Source organism: Amblyomma maculatum, chromosome 2, assembly GCF_055883805.1.
Source record: "Amblyomma maculatum isolate TAMU_Amacu chromosome 2, ASM5588380v1, whole genome shotgun sequence".
NCBI classification, from domain to species: domain Eukaryota; kingdom Metazoa; phylum Arthropoda; class Arachnida; order Ixodida; family Ixodidae; genus Amblyomma; species Amblyomma maculatum.
The window spans coordinates 95,825,852-95,842,672 of record NC_139345.1 but is presented as its reverse complement, the minus strand read 5'-3'; the positions used below and the strand labels follow the sequence as shown (position 1 = coordinate 95,842,672).

At 44.6% G+C, this 16,821-nt stretch overlaps 1 protein-coding gene across 1 annotated transcript in view; it reads left to right on the top strand.

Moving 5' to 3' along the window:
- The window catches only part of LOC146199309 (neural cell adhesion molecule 1-like), a 190,104-nt gene that overhangs the window by 61,360 nt on the left and 111,923 nt on the right, over positions 1-16,821 (top strand). The gene's annotated exons all lie outside the window — the stretch shown is intronic.

The window sequence follows — 16,821 nt, the reverse complement described above, 5'->3', positions numbered from 1 at the left end:
AGTGCCTGGATGGATATGGTGATTAGGTTTACTTTTATCCCGGGTAGTTTACTGACATACTCTTCACAGTACAATTAAAGCAATCTAATGCGTTTTAAAGAAATAAAAGCTATAGTTTCGACTAGCTTGAAGATGCTAGACACGAGAAATAAATCATGCTTACAACAAATGATGCCAGAAACAAATCATGACAAGCAAATGATTCGAGAAGCAAGTCATACGAGAAAGAAATCATGCGTGAATGCTCATTTGCTTTCACGCATCCAGTCAAACAGTACGGACGGAGTCTGGCTTGATGTTCTGGCCTGATGTAGGAAAGGTATGAATCTATACTTTCTTGCAATAAGTCGGAAATAAATCTAGGGAACCGAAAATGTTTTGTGAAAGAACAATGTTCTTTCATATATGATGCATGATTAGGTTCTGTTCGCATTTGCGACAGTGGCTTGTGACCGTCAACTTCATATTTGAATTCCGTTAAGTTCAGCACTACGGACTGAAATGGGAATACAAGAAACGATAAAATTAATGTTCAATTTTCTCACAGAATAGTTGGAGGGGCCAAATATTTTCGCAACGCTTTGTTGTTCGCAGGCAGGTCCGAAGAAGACAAAATAACAGCTGAGACAGCATTCATAGAAAAATGTTTCGCAAGAAAAGCTAGCCCACTAGTAAGAGTCATAAGAAGTCTTTTAAACTTTTCTACACACTTTCTACACCTTTCTATTCACTTTCTACAAAGAGAAAGTGATGATGCCTTCGCGACACTCCGCCACCTTCTGACGACTCCGCCAATCCTGCGTCATTTCGACCCTTCTTCTCCCACGGAAATCCACACTGATGCCAGCGGCGTCGGCCTCGGCGCAGTACTCGCTCAGCGGAAGTCTGGCTTTGATGAGTACGTTGTCGCTTACGCAAGTCGGACCCTAACAAAAGCTGAAGCAAACTATTCCGTCACCGAGAAAGAGTGTCTCGCTATTCTCTGGGCAATAGCAAAATTTCGCCCCTACTAGTATGGCCGTTCTTTTGATGTCGTCACCGATCATCACTCCCTCTGCTGGCTGTCTTCTTTGAAAGATCCTTCTGGCCGACTGGCCCGTTGGGCTCTGAGGCTCCAAGAATACGACATTAACGTCATCTATCGCTCTGGCCGTAAACATGCCGATGCTGATGCTCTCTCACGTTCTCCCTTGCCGTCTGAAGCCACTCCTGCTATATCCGTTCTACATCCCACCGACATGCCCACCGATATGACTTCCGAGCAACGCAAAGACGCATGGATCGCTTCACTCCTGGATTTTTTATCTGGCCGCGCTTCACGACCTCCTTGCCGCGCTCTCCGTCGCCAGTCTCACCATTTCGCCATCAGAGACGAGCTCCTCTACCGTAGGAATTACCTTCCGGATGGTAGAAAGTGGCTGCTTGTAATTCCGACCCATCTACGCTCCGTGATTTGCTCCCATTACCACAACGACCCCCAGTGTGCGCACGCCGGCTTATTGAAAACCTTCACTCGCCTGCGACAGCGGTACTACTGGCGTGGGATGTACCGTTATGTTCGTCGGTTCGTCTAGTCCTGCCAAGAGTGTCAGCGCCGAAAACACTTACCTCGCCAACACGCCACTCCTCTGCAGCCGCTGACCTGCCCAGCTCAGCCCTTTGAGCGTGTTGGGTTAGACCTATACGGCCCGCTTCCTAGCACATCAAGAGGCAATCGCTGGATCATCGTTGCAATCGATCATCTCACACGCTACGCCCAAACGGCGCCTTTAAGATCTGCTACAGCGCAAGATTGTGATGTATGGATGCGAGAGTTGGACTGTGAAAAGGGCTGACCGCCGAAGAATTGACGCGTTTGAATTGTGGTGCTGACGAAGACTCTTGAGAGTTCCTTGGACTGCCAGAAGATCAAATCAGTCGATATTGTCGACCATAAACACTGACTGCTCATTGGAGGGCCAAATTCTAAAGTTAAAGCTCAGCTACTTTGGTCATCTGATGAGAAGAGAGGAGTCGCTGGAGAAAGATTTGATGTTGGGAAAGGTTGAGGGTCGCCGGAGAAGGGGTACACAGCGAACGCGATGGTTAGATGGCATCCTCGAGGCACTGCAGATGAAGTTATGTGATGTTAGGAAGATAGTGAGAGACCGGAAAGCGTGGCGTGACATGGTCCATAGGGTCACGAAGAGTCGGACACGACTGAACGACTGAACTGAACTGAACAGCCCAAGACATTGCCTCCTTCATCCTACATCATATAATTCTTCGCCACGAGGCTCCCAAAGAATTGCTGAGTGACAGAGGTCCCGCTTACCTTTCTGAAGTTGTCGAAGCTGCTCTTAGAGAATGCAAAATCGTTCACCGCGCCACCTCCGCGTACCATCTGCAAACAAATGGAATGGTTGAGCGTTTTAACCGCACCATGGGCGACATGCTAGCAATGTATGTCGCTTCCGACCACTCCAACTGGGACTGCGTTCTTCCATTCGTCACATTCGCTTATAACTCTGACACACAAGCAACCATCGGTTTCTTGCCATACTTCCTCCTGTACGGTCGTGAGCCCTCTTGTACCATGGACACCATTCTCTCTTACCGACCGGATTCTTCCGAATTCACGACTGTTTCACAAGCTGCAACTTATGCCGAAGAATGCCGCCAGCTTGCCCGGTCCTTCACTTCTCACGCCCAGCAACAGCAGAAAACCACCCAAGATCTATCTGCACTTCTTCCTACTTAGCGTACAGACTCTTTGGTCTGGCTATGGGTGCCTTTCTCCAGTCCCGGCCTTTCATCCAAACTTCTGAGCAAGTATCAGGGCCCCTACCGTATTGTCAAGCAAACATCCCCCGTCAACTACCTCATCGAACCCCTTACGCCATCCACTGACCACCGTCGCCGAAATCGTGAAATAGTACACAGTAACCGCCTGAAACCTTACTACGATCCGGCCATCGTCACATCGCCATGAGCCGCCAGGATGGCGTCTTTTCGCCCGGGGGAAGTTGTAAAACAGGTATTGGGCTCTGATATGTTCAGCGCCTGTTGCTGAAGAGAACGACGACACGCATTTCAAAGCCCGTGACGGGCAGGAAAGAAAACGACAACGAAGCTCGCTTCGACGCTCGTACGTGTGCTGACACGTCTCACGACTGATCGCAGAACGTTCCATTGACTGTTGACGACGTATCGCCTTGTTCAAGGTCTTCTACAACAATAGCATTAATTGCGCATTTGTGTTTGAAAAGGTCAATTCAAGTTTGCTTCTTGTTTGGTTTTTTTGCAAGTTCATACGCAAATTGTTTGGAGATTATCGGTATAGGCATACTGACAGTAAATGCATGGTGCGCGCAGATAAGGATAATGGTATTCTGTACAATCAAAGATATCAGTACCTCATCATTATTATTCAGCCAAAAGAACATTAGATATTTCATACTGGCCGCCGTCGTTTCATTTCTGTAGAACATACTAAATAATTAAAGTTAGGTACCATCAGTTAAGCATATAATAATTTTAACGACTTCTCAGACACGCATAAATTTTATTTTTGGCTGTGGTCATAAGAGGAAGTTTCAGACGTCCACCTAATTCATGGCTACATTTAACGTGCTTGTTAAAATGTGTTATAGTAGTCGTCCCCACTAACCAGCAAAGAAGAAACTGGGGATCTCTTTTAGACTCTTTATCTGATGGAATGCATTGTGCGACAGCATTGATGGAGCCCGTTAGCAGCTTCTTTAGCACATATTATCGGTCTTGGGGACTCAGTCCTTGCCCTCACGTATCCTTCCGCGGCATTCGCAAGTATATCATGGATAATGTGGTCTGTCGAAACATTGAGCGATATAGCGATTGGATGGACTCGAGATGGTGCTTGCTCTCTTAATTATTGCTTTTATGATTCAATACATACTTATGCTCATACAGTCCTAAGCTACTGCGTTATGCGATGGACCGCAGGACACACAGATATGGAGGTTCGCTTTATCAAAGCCTAAAGAATGAGCCTGCGTGAAGTTCCTGACTCTGGATTCAAGGGTATTGGGTTCGGATGCCATCTCACGCTTTTCTTTTTATTACTTCAGCGCTATTTGTTTACGTATTATTGCCGCCGTTTCACGTGTTAAGGTAAACCAGTTTGATGAATTCCGACTTCCTCAACACGCCAGCGCTATGAGTTCTCCACTGAGATGCAGGTTAACGTGATCGAGTTATTATGAGGTGTCGTATTGGTTGACCAACAAAATCTACGAGCTCTACAAGACCACATAATCTACAAGAGCACAGGCGTAGCGCACCTCACCTGCATCTGCTGAGGCATCATGCAGAGGGATCCGCCGTGGTGCCTCAGTGTTTAAGACGATAGGTTACTGGACCGGAGTATCAGTTCCCGAACCCGACAGCGGCCGCCACGTTTCGATGCAGACAGAACACAGACTTTCGTGTGCTGTGCGATGTAAGTGCACGTTTAAGATCGTCAGGTTGTCGTCGCTGTTGTTGTTGACAAATAAAAGATGGCGCATACCCACACACGAGGATCGGAGGCAAATCGGGTAGTAGAGAGAGCTTTAGATGCATATTTACTCGTAGAAAAAGAAAATGATTGGAAGGAATATGGTAGGTGATATAAATTATTCCGCAATTTTCCAATACGGCATCTCCTGCATCGCTGTTCAGAGAAAAAACCCCATGGTAAATGCCAAGGGTGTAAGCGTCCGCAATTTTTGTTGGGACCGTTTTTGTTTCAGGCTCTCAAGCGTTCAGTTCCCCTGTCCTAAAACCTTCAATTATCTCCTACGACGTAGGCACGTTGACATAACATTCAATACGGCGAAATCTGCTACAGGCGCCGAGATTTACGCTAAGCCGGGCGCTCAAATAGAGCATTTCACCTTGCCCATATCATCTACCCTTGTGCAGAAAGTGTAGCCGAACGTCGAAAATATTCGAATTCACGGCATAGCAGGCGCTTCGCTTTGTATTTTGATATATCGCAGCCTTCTCGTACGGACGCATGCACGAAAACACGTACACATCTCCACTCTGCTAAACTGCGTCATTTTCCGTAATCCATCATATTTTCCCGGCCCCTCGTCGTTCTCCATTTCACACCTAGAAAAACATTACAGCGAGTCACGAAATGAAAGGAGACACTGAACCTGAAATGCCATCAAACGAATGCCTCTATTCTGCATCATTCCTAACCAAAATTGCAGCTTAGCGAGCTTGCTGGCCCGATGCACATTGCTCCGCACTTGGCGTGAAATGCCTGCACGTCTTCGTTGGCGAGCCACCTCCGCCGAGCACAGACGTGGTTTCGGAGGGATTGCGTATGAGGCTGGCAACAACTTAATATTGCCTTTCATTAAATAAATAAATAAATAAATAAATAAATAAATAAATAAATAAATAAATAAATAAATAAATAAATAAATAAATAAATAAATAAATAAATAAATAAATAAATCGCTTCTGTTTCTAAAGCTTACTTTCCTTTCCATCACGAAACATCCAACATGCGTTATTGTCCCTCCTAGCCTCCATCGAAAGGCGGCTGCATTTCGATGGAGGCGAAACGAAGAGGCGTCCGTGTGCTGTGCGATGTCAGCGCACGTTAGAGATCCCCAAGTGGTCGAAATTACTCCGTAGCCCTCCACTACGGCTCCTCTTTCTCTCTTTCCACTTTCACACCCACCTTGCTTCCTTCCCTTACGGCGCGGTTGAGGTGTCCGCAGAAAACAAGTGAGACATCTACCACGCCTTTCCCTTCCTATAATTTAATCAGCTACGACAGGCCATAATATGCGATTAGGGAATCGGAATCGGCGTGCCCAAATAATATATATTTTTGCATTTGTTCAGTGACACCAGAACCAGAAATATACACCTCCCTATCTGCATTATCTTATCGCGCTGCCGTTGTGGAGCTTGCCGCGTGGCCACCGCATGCCACTATATCCATTGTTCTGCCATTACAAACCCTGGCATGCAGTTGCTATCTAGTTACTTCAAGCAAATGGAAGCTTTAGCATGCTCATAATACAGCAAACATCAATACCGTAGCAAACAAAACTCTGAAAGACCGATGAAACACGATGAAATGGGGCCCTGCATTCACTGATGCTCTCATAGAGATCGTCGTCATACAGTTCGAGCAGGGTAGGTGGTGAAGCAATGCTCAGTAAAGGCCCACTTCAAAGGATAATCCAAATGCACGAACAAAACTGAGAGTAGGTAAGCATTTTAAAAGGCTTGGCAAACAGCTTCTGAATCTCATTTCTAAAGCAGGGCTCTATGTCGTATAAGCAATACAGGCACCAACGTCACAGAAAGCAGTACAATGAATAAGACGGTACTGGAACATCTCAGTAAAAATCAAGTGAAAGAGGACTGGACAAAGTTTTGTTCAGGTGCATGGGAGACTATATATTGCGTGCTTGCAATATATGAGTGGTGCTTTTAAGGTGCTTCTAGTCGCCTGAAACTTCCTTCTGCTTCGGCGCAAGAAACAATTTGAATCTCTTTTTCTCGATTCTCGCCTCTTTGGCCCCTGCGGCGTATAGTGTTATTAGTGCGACCATCCGGTTTGTGCCGTGGCATAGTATGTTTTACTTGAGTTTTAACCGAAATCAAATATTTTACAACTAGTGTGCATGCCGCAAGCCTCGAATGCAATAGGAGGAACGTAATAACATTTGGCGGTAGCACTGATGAATTATTATTGGTGTTTTTACAGCATTCAAGGCAGTACCGTTGGCGGTTATGTTCTGCTCATATTACGCATTTACTACAACCCGTTTTCAAGCTTCTTGGTGGGCTAGTTTTGCATCCTGTTCAAAGTAAGTACTTTCCACGCGGTCTTACCATGCCTGAATTATGCGCTTTCAGCGTCATTACTGCTATGAAATAGGGACATATTTATAGCCTGCAAAACGACTACGCGAATGCAAGGATCAGCCCTAAATTATTCCCTAAGAGAGTTTAGGTTCTGCTATCAAAGCAGTTTCCTGTGCACATAATTTCTAGAGGTTTGTTACGCCACAGGAACCAGGAAATTACTCAGATGCCTTTGTTCCACATTTTTCCGCGCGAATAATCTATCCATTATGCTATTTCATGGTGCCATAACCCTTTTCAATTAGATTGAAAAATGTGCGCAGCCATATAATTCAGTAGGAATGTCAGGACAGCGTTTAAAATAGCGAGCGCCGACGCGGCATCGGAGGTTACCTCACTTAACCTTTTAACGAGGCGGTTGTAAGTGGCGTCGACATTTTAAACTCACATATGTTTTCTAGGGTCAGTGCTTCCTCTTCAGGCTATTGAGGTCGCGATGGACTTATGACACTATTTCTAAAAGACTCTGAAACAACGATACAAATCATTTCATGAACTTGGACCATGCATCCGCAAGCGCAGATGGTCACCCGCTGTTCGAAACGCATGCTTGTAGCGTTCGCCACTCTGAGGGGACTGAACCGAAGTCTTCTCCGGGTGAAACGCATTGGTAATCAACGCACTCATACGGTGGCTGCTTACCTGCTCCTTCTCCCAAGCAGTGTTATACGATTTATCTCTCCTCTCCGTTATTCATGACGCAATTGCAACGAAGAATTAGGACACCTGCATTCGCGAGCATGAGTGTGTGCGTGTGTGAAGGCAGAATGAGGGTACAATATTAGAACAGCATAAGCTTATACCGTGTACGTGTGTTACCGTGTACAAAGTCATCGTCATGAATCTAAACTGGTAACCACACTTCACTTGCACTGTTAGGCTGCATGATACTCTGAAGTTTCCATAAAAATTTCAAGCCCGGTGCCGCATGCGAATAGACTGACCAAAGATTTTGTCTGTAGACCTTAGACGAAAAGAAAAAGAGAATCCAAATCGAGAGGGAAAGGCGGAGGGATGAGAAAGAAAAAGTGTTGTCACTCTCCAAAAAAGCATGTCTCTTCTATAGAAAAATAAGTATAGAGATAGAAGATATAATACACTTCAACATCTTTTCAAAGTTCTGTCATGGTCTCTGTTCATTTTCGAAGACAAGGAAGTGCCTGTCACCTTGCATGTCGATGACAAATTTAGTTGTCTTGTGGAGTTGGAACTGTTCATTTCTTGTCTGCACTTAAATTTATTTAGTACATACTGCATACCCTTTACAGGGTCCAAGCAGGACAGGCATATATTGTAAAGAAAACACCAAATATACAGAACAAAATCAAAAGAAGTATGCATAAAAATGAGGAAAATAGTTTTGCGAACTATAACGGTGCCAAAACATGGTTCCAATCGGATATTGTTCGCGAAAAAAACGAATATTTAAAACAGTCAGTTTTCGCAAAATATGGCGTCAATAAGTGAATGTGATGATGTAGGGTATGCCGTGTGGATAGAGGGGATATGTACTGCGAAGAATCTAGAGCTAGCCTATGGTTAAGTAAAGAATAAAGAAACTCAAGGCGATATTTTCCTCTTCGCGGTTCAAGTGACTCAATATTGTTAGCCGCCATGATCTCAGTAGGGGAGTCGGTGATTTTAAATTTCGAATAGATGAGCCTAACAGCTTTCTTTGAGCCATTTCTAATTTATAGATTCTAAGTTTAGTAAATGGGTCCCATACAACCGAAGCATACTCAAGCTTTGGCCTGATGCAAGCGTTATACGTCAGCAGTTTTACGTGAGAAAAAATTTCTTAGTTTATGCATCAGAAAACATAGATTTTTAAATGCAGAGGAGCCTGTGTTATCTAGATGCCAGTTTCAGGAAAGATTGCTTGTTATTGTTACACCTAGATATTTGTAATTATAATCTGCTTTAGTGTTGATGATCCAAGGGTATACACGTGGTTAATCGGGTTCTTTTTATGTGTTATTTGCATCGAAACTGTTTTTCTTTTTCAGTTTCAGTGTTAAGAACCATGGAAATCTCACTGCACAAATCAAGAATATTTTCAAGACACCGGTCAAGTTCATTCTGATCGTTAGTATATGTAATTTGACGGAATACGACACAATCATCACCAAACAAGCGAATATGCGTTCCTGCAGTAACCACATTAATAATATCATTGATGTAAATCTGAAAAACCAAAGGCCCCAAGACGCTTCCTTGAGGCACCCCAGAGGTGGCAAGGAGGCAACTGGAGCTGCACCCATCGACTGAAACAAATTGCACTCTATTGGTGAGGTAATCTACAATCCATAATATAAAAATGTCTGGAAGATTAATGTGTTTTTAGTTTTTGAATGAGATTTTTGTGGTGAACTTTATCAAATGCTTTTGCTAAAATCTATAAATATTGTGTCTATTTGACCATTCATATCCAGTTCTTTAGCAAAAGTATCTACTATTGTAACTAATTGTGGTATTGCAGAGTAGCCCTTTCCACACACGCACGCACACACACACACACACACACACACACACACACACACACACACACACACACACACACACACACACACACACACACACACACACACACACACACACACACACACACACACACGCACGCACGCACGCACGCACGCACGCACACACACACACACACACACACACACACACACACACACACACACACACACACACACACACACACACACACACACACACACACACACACACACACACACACACACACACACACACACACACACACACACAAAATAAGTCATGCTTATAGGAACTGAAGCCTGTTTTCAGAAGCTAATGGCCAAGACTGCAAGCCTGCTAATGAAAGATCTGCGGGTATCTTGCTTATTATTGAAATGTTAAACAATATGTAATGAAGGATCGCTCGAAAACTCTTTGAAAAAATACAGGACTATTTTCACTAACTGCAACGTCATTGCCATGCCTACTATTATTCTCATACTAGACAAGGAAAATTATGATCTGTTTTTGATGAGTCCGGCGTAGGGTCTTCTTGTTTTACGGAAGCTTTTTCATGCAATTCAGAAAAAAAAAGCCCGGATTGGAGTAGTGGTTTGCGAGCTTGGCTGTGGATTGGAGGGATAGTGATTTGATTCCCGGTGCCGAGATATTATTTTTTTGTGATTTCACTTTGTGCGAACATTTTCTGCGAACATTTTCTGCTGACACTCCCTCTCTACGCCGCTCATGAGTCACAAACGGCTTCCATCTTAAACAAAATGTACGAAATTTCAGTTTATTATCATCAAAATCGCTTTTGTTTTAAAGACGCACTTGCTGTGTCATTCTACATAAATCATCATTTAGGCACCGTTCAGTACCGCTACATTTCACAGGGGTTGCGATATACTATTTTTAATCTAGGTGGCAACATCACTGTGGCGTTTCACTGTGCGAGCGCTTTGATTGTCTAGTTACCTCTAGAACTCAAGCAGGAATGTACTAGTCACCAAAACTGACTAAACTTTGTATTTCGGGGTTGATAGCCATCCTTCTCAGTGCTTCATTACTCTCCTGAACGAGGGCCCAAAAACAAAAGAAAGACAAACGTTTCACTTTGACCATAAAACGAGAAAAAGAAAGCACACGGAATAACGAGGAGCATGCATGTCAATTCGCTTTCCTATCATGCGTATGCTCCACGAAAGCTGGTGTGATCACTCACGCGTCTGCAGCAGCGAGTTGGCCGTCTATAGGCGTGGCCTCCTCAAACCACCGGCGCACACAGACGACGGGTCGATAAGGAAATGATGTATGATGCGTAGCTGTCGAAAACTCCTCACTCTTGACCAGAGTAGTCGGTTGAAGAGCCACGCATAAAGACACTCTGCTGATCTGTCCTGCAAACGAGGAGTGTCCTGGAAGAAATGAACAAAAAAAAGAAGAAAAAAAAATCACAATAGTAAATTTAAATTCCGAGCTTTAGGAATACATGCATGACAAAGGAGAAAGAAATTCGGGTATAATATTTAAAGTCAATTTGCTTCATGGTAGTAGAAAAATGTTGGACGTGAGCCTCTAGCATACTAATCGCGCGTGGACATGTGGCCTCCTATCCGTAAAAATGGTTTCTGTGTTAAGAGAATTGTGGAGTGCGCAGATCATCTTTCCTCATGAAATGTTCTTTTTTTTAGTGGCAAAAAAAAAAGGGAAAAAAGGAGGGGGTGGTGTGCAACGGCGAGAACGAGCATAGTTTTCGTCCATTCAATAACTTGAACCCTTATAGTAGTGTTCCTGCTGTATTAGCAGAGATTTAGCATACCGTGATCCGCGATCCGCTACCGTGATCCGCCACCGCGCGTTCGACTGCGCATGCCCAGATCCCCTTGACGCCGATGGATGGCGCCACTTATTTGATGTCGGCACATAGACCTGCCGCGTCGGGACCAATCAGCTTGTGCGCCCCGCCCACGCTCGGTAGAGGGTCACGATGGCGGATCGCGGATAATGGTAAGCTAAATCTCTCTAGTAACAACTGTAGCCTCCTTTAAGAAAATGAGAGCATAGAACCTAGATAATTTGGCATCTGATTTGCGGAAAAGTACCTTAAGAAAGTTAGCTGCTGAGCTAGTTGGTTATCACATGTAATTGTGTCAGTGACATGTTGGTATTTCTTTATGACGCTGAGAAAGCACGTCTGTCACGCTTTCTTTGATAAAAATAAGATTGATGCCTCTCCTTGATACCTTGTACGCGTGCGCTTTCGCCGAGAAGAATATATATGTGCGATACTTTCAATTGATTGAACAGTTGGGGTAAGCACCCGTGGTGCCCCTTTTCTTGCGTGTGTTTGTGTTGCGCTGAATTTCCTGTAATTATGTTATTTGTGGAAGTCAGTGGTCGATATCAAGACGAATCTAACTTTAGTTAAACGCGAGAAAAAAGGTATTTATCTGCATTTTAATTGTTCGTACACATTAAGGTTGTTGCAGTTATTTTAAATCGCACATCATGTGCAAGAGGTAAAAATATGGAGCACAGATCGCACTCACGAGTCGCATCGGCAATCTGTGTAACTTAACTGTAGCACGTGATTAACTTTTTCTTTTGGCCAATTTAATGCTTTTGCGTCAAATGTGTGTTTTTTTCTTCTTATGAACAAATGCAAATATTAGTCAGCGATGCTGGGTGCACCCAGACATTGCGTTTTTCTCGTCTTCCAATCACCGTGCTGCTTCAAAGAGAGGACCAACAAACCCTACATCCCGTCGTTTTAGGCCAGTTATCTGCCATGTTGAACCACTCGTCCAAAAGCATGTGCTATACTTTTTGGTAACGCAAGTTCACGCTCGGAATAGTTTGGGAACATTTATTTCTTGGTGTTTAGGAGCTCAGGCTTGTTCGTACCACATTCATTGATGATTCTTAGGTGAGAAAGGTTAAGCTTTTACCTTAATTTTCTTCATCCGCGTTAGATTTTTCACCTACAACCGAAATTAAAACTGGCTTAAATAGACGGGCGGTACAAACGTCTGTTCTTAAAAAAAAACACGAAGAAAACTGAGAGAGAAAGCAACACATACTCATAAAAATAAGTGTCGACTCCACTTCACTATGCTGCAAGAAAGAAAAAAAGAAAGAAACCATTGTTGCGGGTGCAAACCCATTGAAGATAAAGTACGCGCATCATTCGAACCGATCTGATAGTCAAACTAGTGCAATGCAATGTTTCGTTTTTTTTTGTTTGTTTTTTTTTTTTATAGCTGCGTTGTTCGCTCTTGCCATCTTCCCTGCTCCTTTTACTCCCCTGTCATTCCCCGCCTTTCTTTCTTCTCCTCTTCCTCCCAACTTAGCGGCCGAGCGTGCGCTACAACTTCGACCATTGCGAATACGAAATAAGGGAAGGTGAAACAAATGACGAACTGATGGTGGAAAAGGGCCGAGTGGCAAAGAACAACACAAGAGTCGATCACGAGCAGCGGCAAACCATGTTACACTCCTTACTTCATGGCGCAGAGTTCCTGGCTGAAGTCGAGTCGGGCTTGGAAGAAGCTTCCAGTGGTGACTACCCCCTCCTCCTCCCTCTCCTTCCTTTAGTCCACCTCCCCCTCATTTTTCTCGCGTTCGGTATGCGCCTGGAATGTTGCCGAGGTGTGCGGTTTTTTGATGGGCGGAAAGAGTGGTGGCTTTGGTCTGCAGAGCATAAACTCCGCGCCAATCGAGCAGTACGTTCAAATGGGGGCCGGTACTACCCGTACACTCGGGCGGTCGGTCGTATGTTTTATTTATTTTTTTTCTGTCTATCTCACTCTATCCGAGGAGGCCTCTTTTTCAAGCAGCTCGCAAGAGAACACTTGCACGGGAAAGTGCCTCGCAAATCGTCCTCCGCCTGAGTGCTAGTTTCCTCACTGACGCCCTGGTGGCTGGGATACGACGAAACAATGTCATGGCGAGATCGAGAATGGGGAGAGGTCCAGTGAGAGCGTTATTTTAAAGGGCGAAGTGAAAGATTTACAACTGAGTGTGGTTTTTCTCCGAGTTAATGGCGAAGAGCGCGGCCTGCGAACAAAGCGAAAGGTGGCGGAATAATGTATCATTCAGATTACCTGTTTCTTTACCTTTCGCTTCTTTGATGAAGGTTGACGAAAAAGCCATGAAGAACCTAAGTTTATTACTCTGCTGCGACTGCCAAAAAGACTTCGTCTTGTCTGCAAATGCATGAGACAAAATCCTCTTACGAAAAACGCCTTTTCGGAACTGCGATTGAAGCAGAGTATCCCTGTTTTTCGCTATACCGCCCAAACGCAACTGGGATATAGCAGCCGTTATTCAATGAAGAGGGTTATTAATGTGCTTCTAAATTAACGTTTCGGTATACGTATGGGTAGAGAAACTGAAAGGGGTTGACATTTCGGGGTGCTTCTTTCTTACTCTGACATCATCGCATCATCTCTACGTCAAACATTTGTGACGTCGTTTGCAATAATCAGGGACCATCTCTCTGTCAAAGGTGAGTACTGCAGCTAGGTTAAGATTGCATAGTCTTTTTTTTCGGGGTGTCAGAAGACTTCATGAGATTAAAAGCCAAAAGCCATAGAGCATCGACATATCAATCAATCAATCAATCAATCAATCAATCAATCAATCAATCAATCAATCAATCAAACGATTTATCGATCAAAGCTCACGAACTGATAAATTCGCAACAAGCTTCTAGACTAAAAATATCGTATGCTGACTGGATGAAACGAATTATAGGGGAACACGTCCAGTAGGTTGCGCAACGGAAGCACACATGCACAGTGTGTATCAACGGCCCCGCCAATACCTTCCCCTCCGAGTTGTTATGAAGAAGTGCTAATTTGCACTGTTTATAACAAAACGCGAGCTGGATTCAGTGGTTGTTTCTTTCTTTTCCACATTTCCTTACTTTGGATATTGTCAAAGGGCGCTGACAGGAGTGTTGCAACAAAGCACAGAGTGAGCAATTAAATACGAGATCCCCTACTTTTCATTCTTTGATAAGGCTGTGGGTCAGTTTAATCTGTGGCGGTAAGGGATGCGCGGCCTTCTGCGGTGAAGCTCCGCTGCCCTACCCATGAGCCGCAGCACCGCCTGAATAGCACGACCGCCCACAGCGCATATTTGGGCGGCTCCGCGGGTGGCTCGACTTTCACCCAAAAAACTGCACATACGCAGACTACATTAGACGGTGAAGAAAGGCATACAAATTTCGGCCATGGTACTCTTTGAAGACAGACCTAACCGCTTTCTAAGCTTCTTCTCTGATACACCTTTCGATCAAAGGAAAAAGAAAGAAGGGGGAAAGGCGGAAAGGGCGCACACAAAATATTCCATCCCAATTCTGCGAAACAGTGCGCATCTGCTTGGGCAACGAGGCATGCACGAAGACATAATATAAACAGCGCGAACACGAAGACAAAAGACAGCGCTTGTACTGTGTCTTTTATCTTGTCCTTTGTCTTCGTGTTCGCGCTGTTTATATTAATCATGAACCAACTCGCCCAACAAAGTATCTTGGTATGCACGAAGAAGCAGAACTGGAGGAACCAAATGCTGTTTACATTATTGATCGTAAATATCAATTCAGACTCCTGGCACACACTGTGCCAGGCAACTCGAGGCGCAAGCTGTTTATTGTGTCGCGACCGCTATAACTCGGAGTCTCGAGTTTCCATAGTAGCTGCGAAACAATCGGTATGGCGGGAAAGCATCGGACAAATTCGCGACTGCATCACTTGCATCTAAAACATCGGCGTCGAATCGGGTAGAAAAAAACAACGCACTTTTATTTACAGCACAAACCGGTCGATACTGAGGCAACCTCTACCTTTTTCCCCCTAACTCTTTGCACTTACTGCAATTATATTTTCATGTGTTTTTAACAGTGTTTGAAACAGTAAGGTAACGCAGCAAAGCCTCGGCTTCAGGAAGCAAGCAGCGTGTCCTTTTTGTTTTTTCGAAGTGTTAGAAAGCTTCCAATACAGCAAGCGTCGCTGCAGAAAATGCGTACCTGCTGTTTATTTGGTCGCTTGTTGTTGGCAACGCGGGGTGCGTTGTCATGTGACGAATTATTCGCTTCATACATAGCCTTACCTATTTTCCAAGCATGGAGATGTATGAGCCGCTAAGTATATAAGGAAAAAAAGCATAAAAATTAATTAACACACTAGCGGTGCTTAGAGGAATGAATGAATGAATGAAAAACTTCATTTACACAAAGGGAATTCTCCCGGCGTTGGTGGGGCCCTCAGTCCAGGGCCCCAGTGGCCTTTGCCGTCTTGCGCGCTCTGTCAATCAGCTTGAGCTGGTCGTCAGGCGTCGAGCAGCACAGCGCAGCCTCCCACTGCTCCGGTGTTGGTGTGGTGTTTATTGGTGCTACCTGCGTTTCTTGACAGGCCCATGTAACATGGTAGAGTGTAGGGGGTTCTCCGCATAGTGGGCATTCATTTTCATATGTAGTGGGGTGGATTTTACTGAGTAGACTCAGATTGGGGTATGTGTTAGCCTGTAGCTGTATCCAGGCAACCGACTGCTCTCTATTGAGGTCTTCGTGGGGAGGTGGATAGATCCTCCTTAAGGCTCTTTGATGTTCAATGATGCCTCCATAGCGTCTAGTGACTGCGTCCGGTTCCCCGTCGTTGTGAGCCCCCCGGTTGGCGTATGCTCGGGCATTGGCGTCGGCACGTTAGTTACCTTTGACAGTCTCATGGCCTGGTGTCCACGTTATGAAGCATATCGAAAAGCTGATTTTTCTTGCCTTGAGTATGCGGATGGCCACAGTGGATATGCGTCCGCTGCTATACCTTCTGCATGCTTCTTGCGAGTTCGTAATTATTTTTGTGGTAGCCTCACCCTGGTGGGTGATAGCGAGAGCGATTGACGCTTCCTCAGCCTCGAGAATGTTGTTGCTCTTGATCGAGGCGCAGTTGACTTCTTCAAGCTGGTGATCAACCACAATGGCTACCGCTCCGCGTTGTTCTTTGTATGTGGTCGCGTCGACGTACAATATGTTTTTTTTTTTTTTTTTTCCTGCGAGGCTTCTTTCGTGTGCCTCGGATCTTGCCTCTCTTCTGGCCTTGTGTATTTTCGGATGCATGTTTTTCGGAATCGGGTTGACCTTAATGATTTCTCTTATTTATTTCGGTATGCTGCCCGTGCTGTTTATTTCTCTGCAAGCATCTCTCATGCCCAGTATATTTAGCGTATTTAGCTTAGAGGAGTAGAATCCCAGCCATTGTGAGAATATTTGTTCGGTCGGTGCGATTACCTTACATTTTTCGAATACTGCTTTCAATACTATATTTTCATCTCTACGTTTTCACGACCCCTGAGGGTTCTTGTTCTTTCATTAAGTGGGACGTTTGCGATCGAACGCATCAGCCACTTATTCCGTCGAAACCCGATATTTTGCAATCAAGA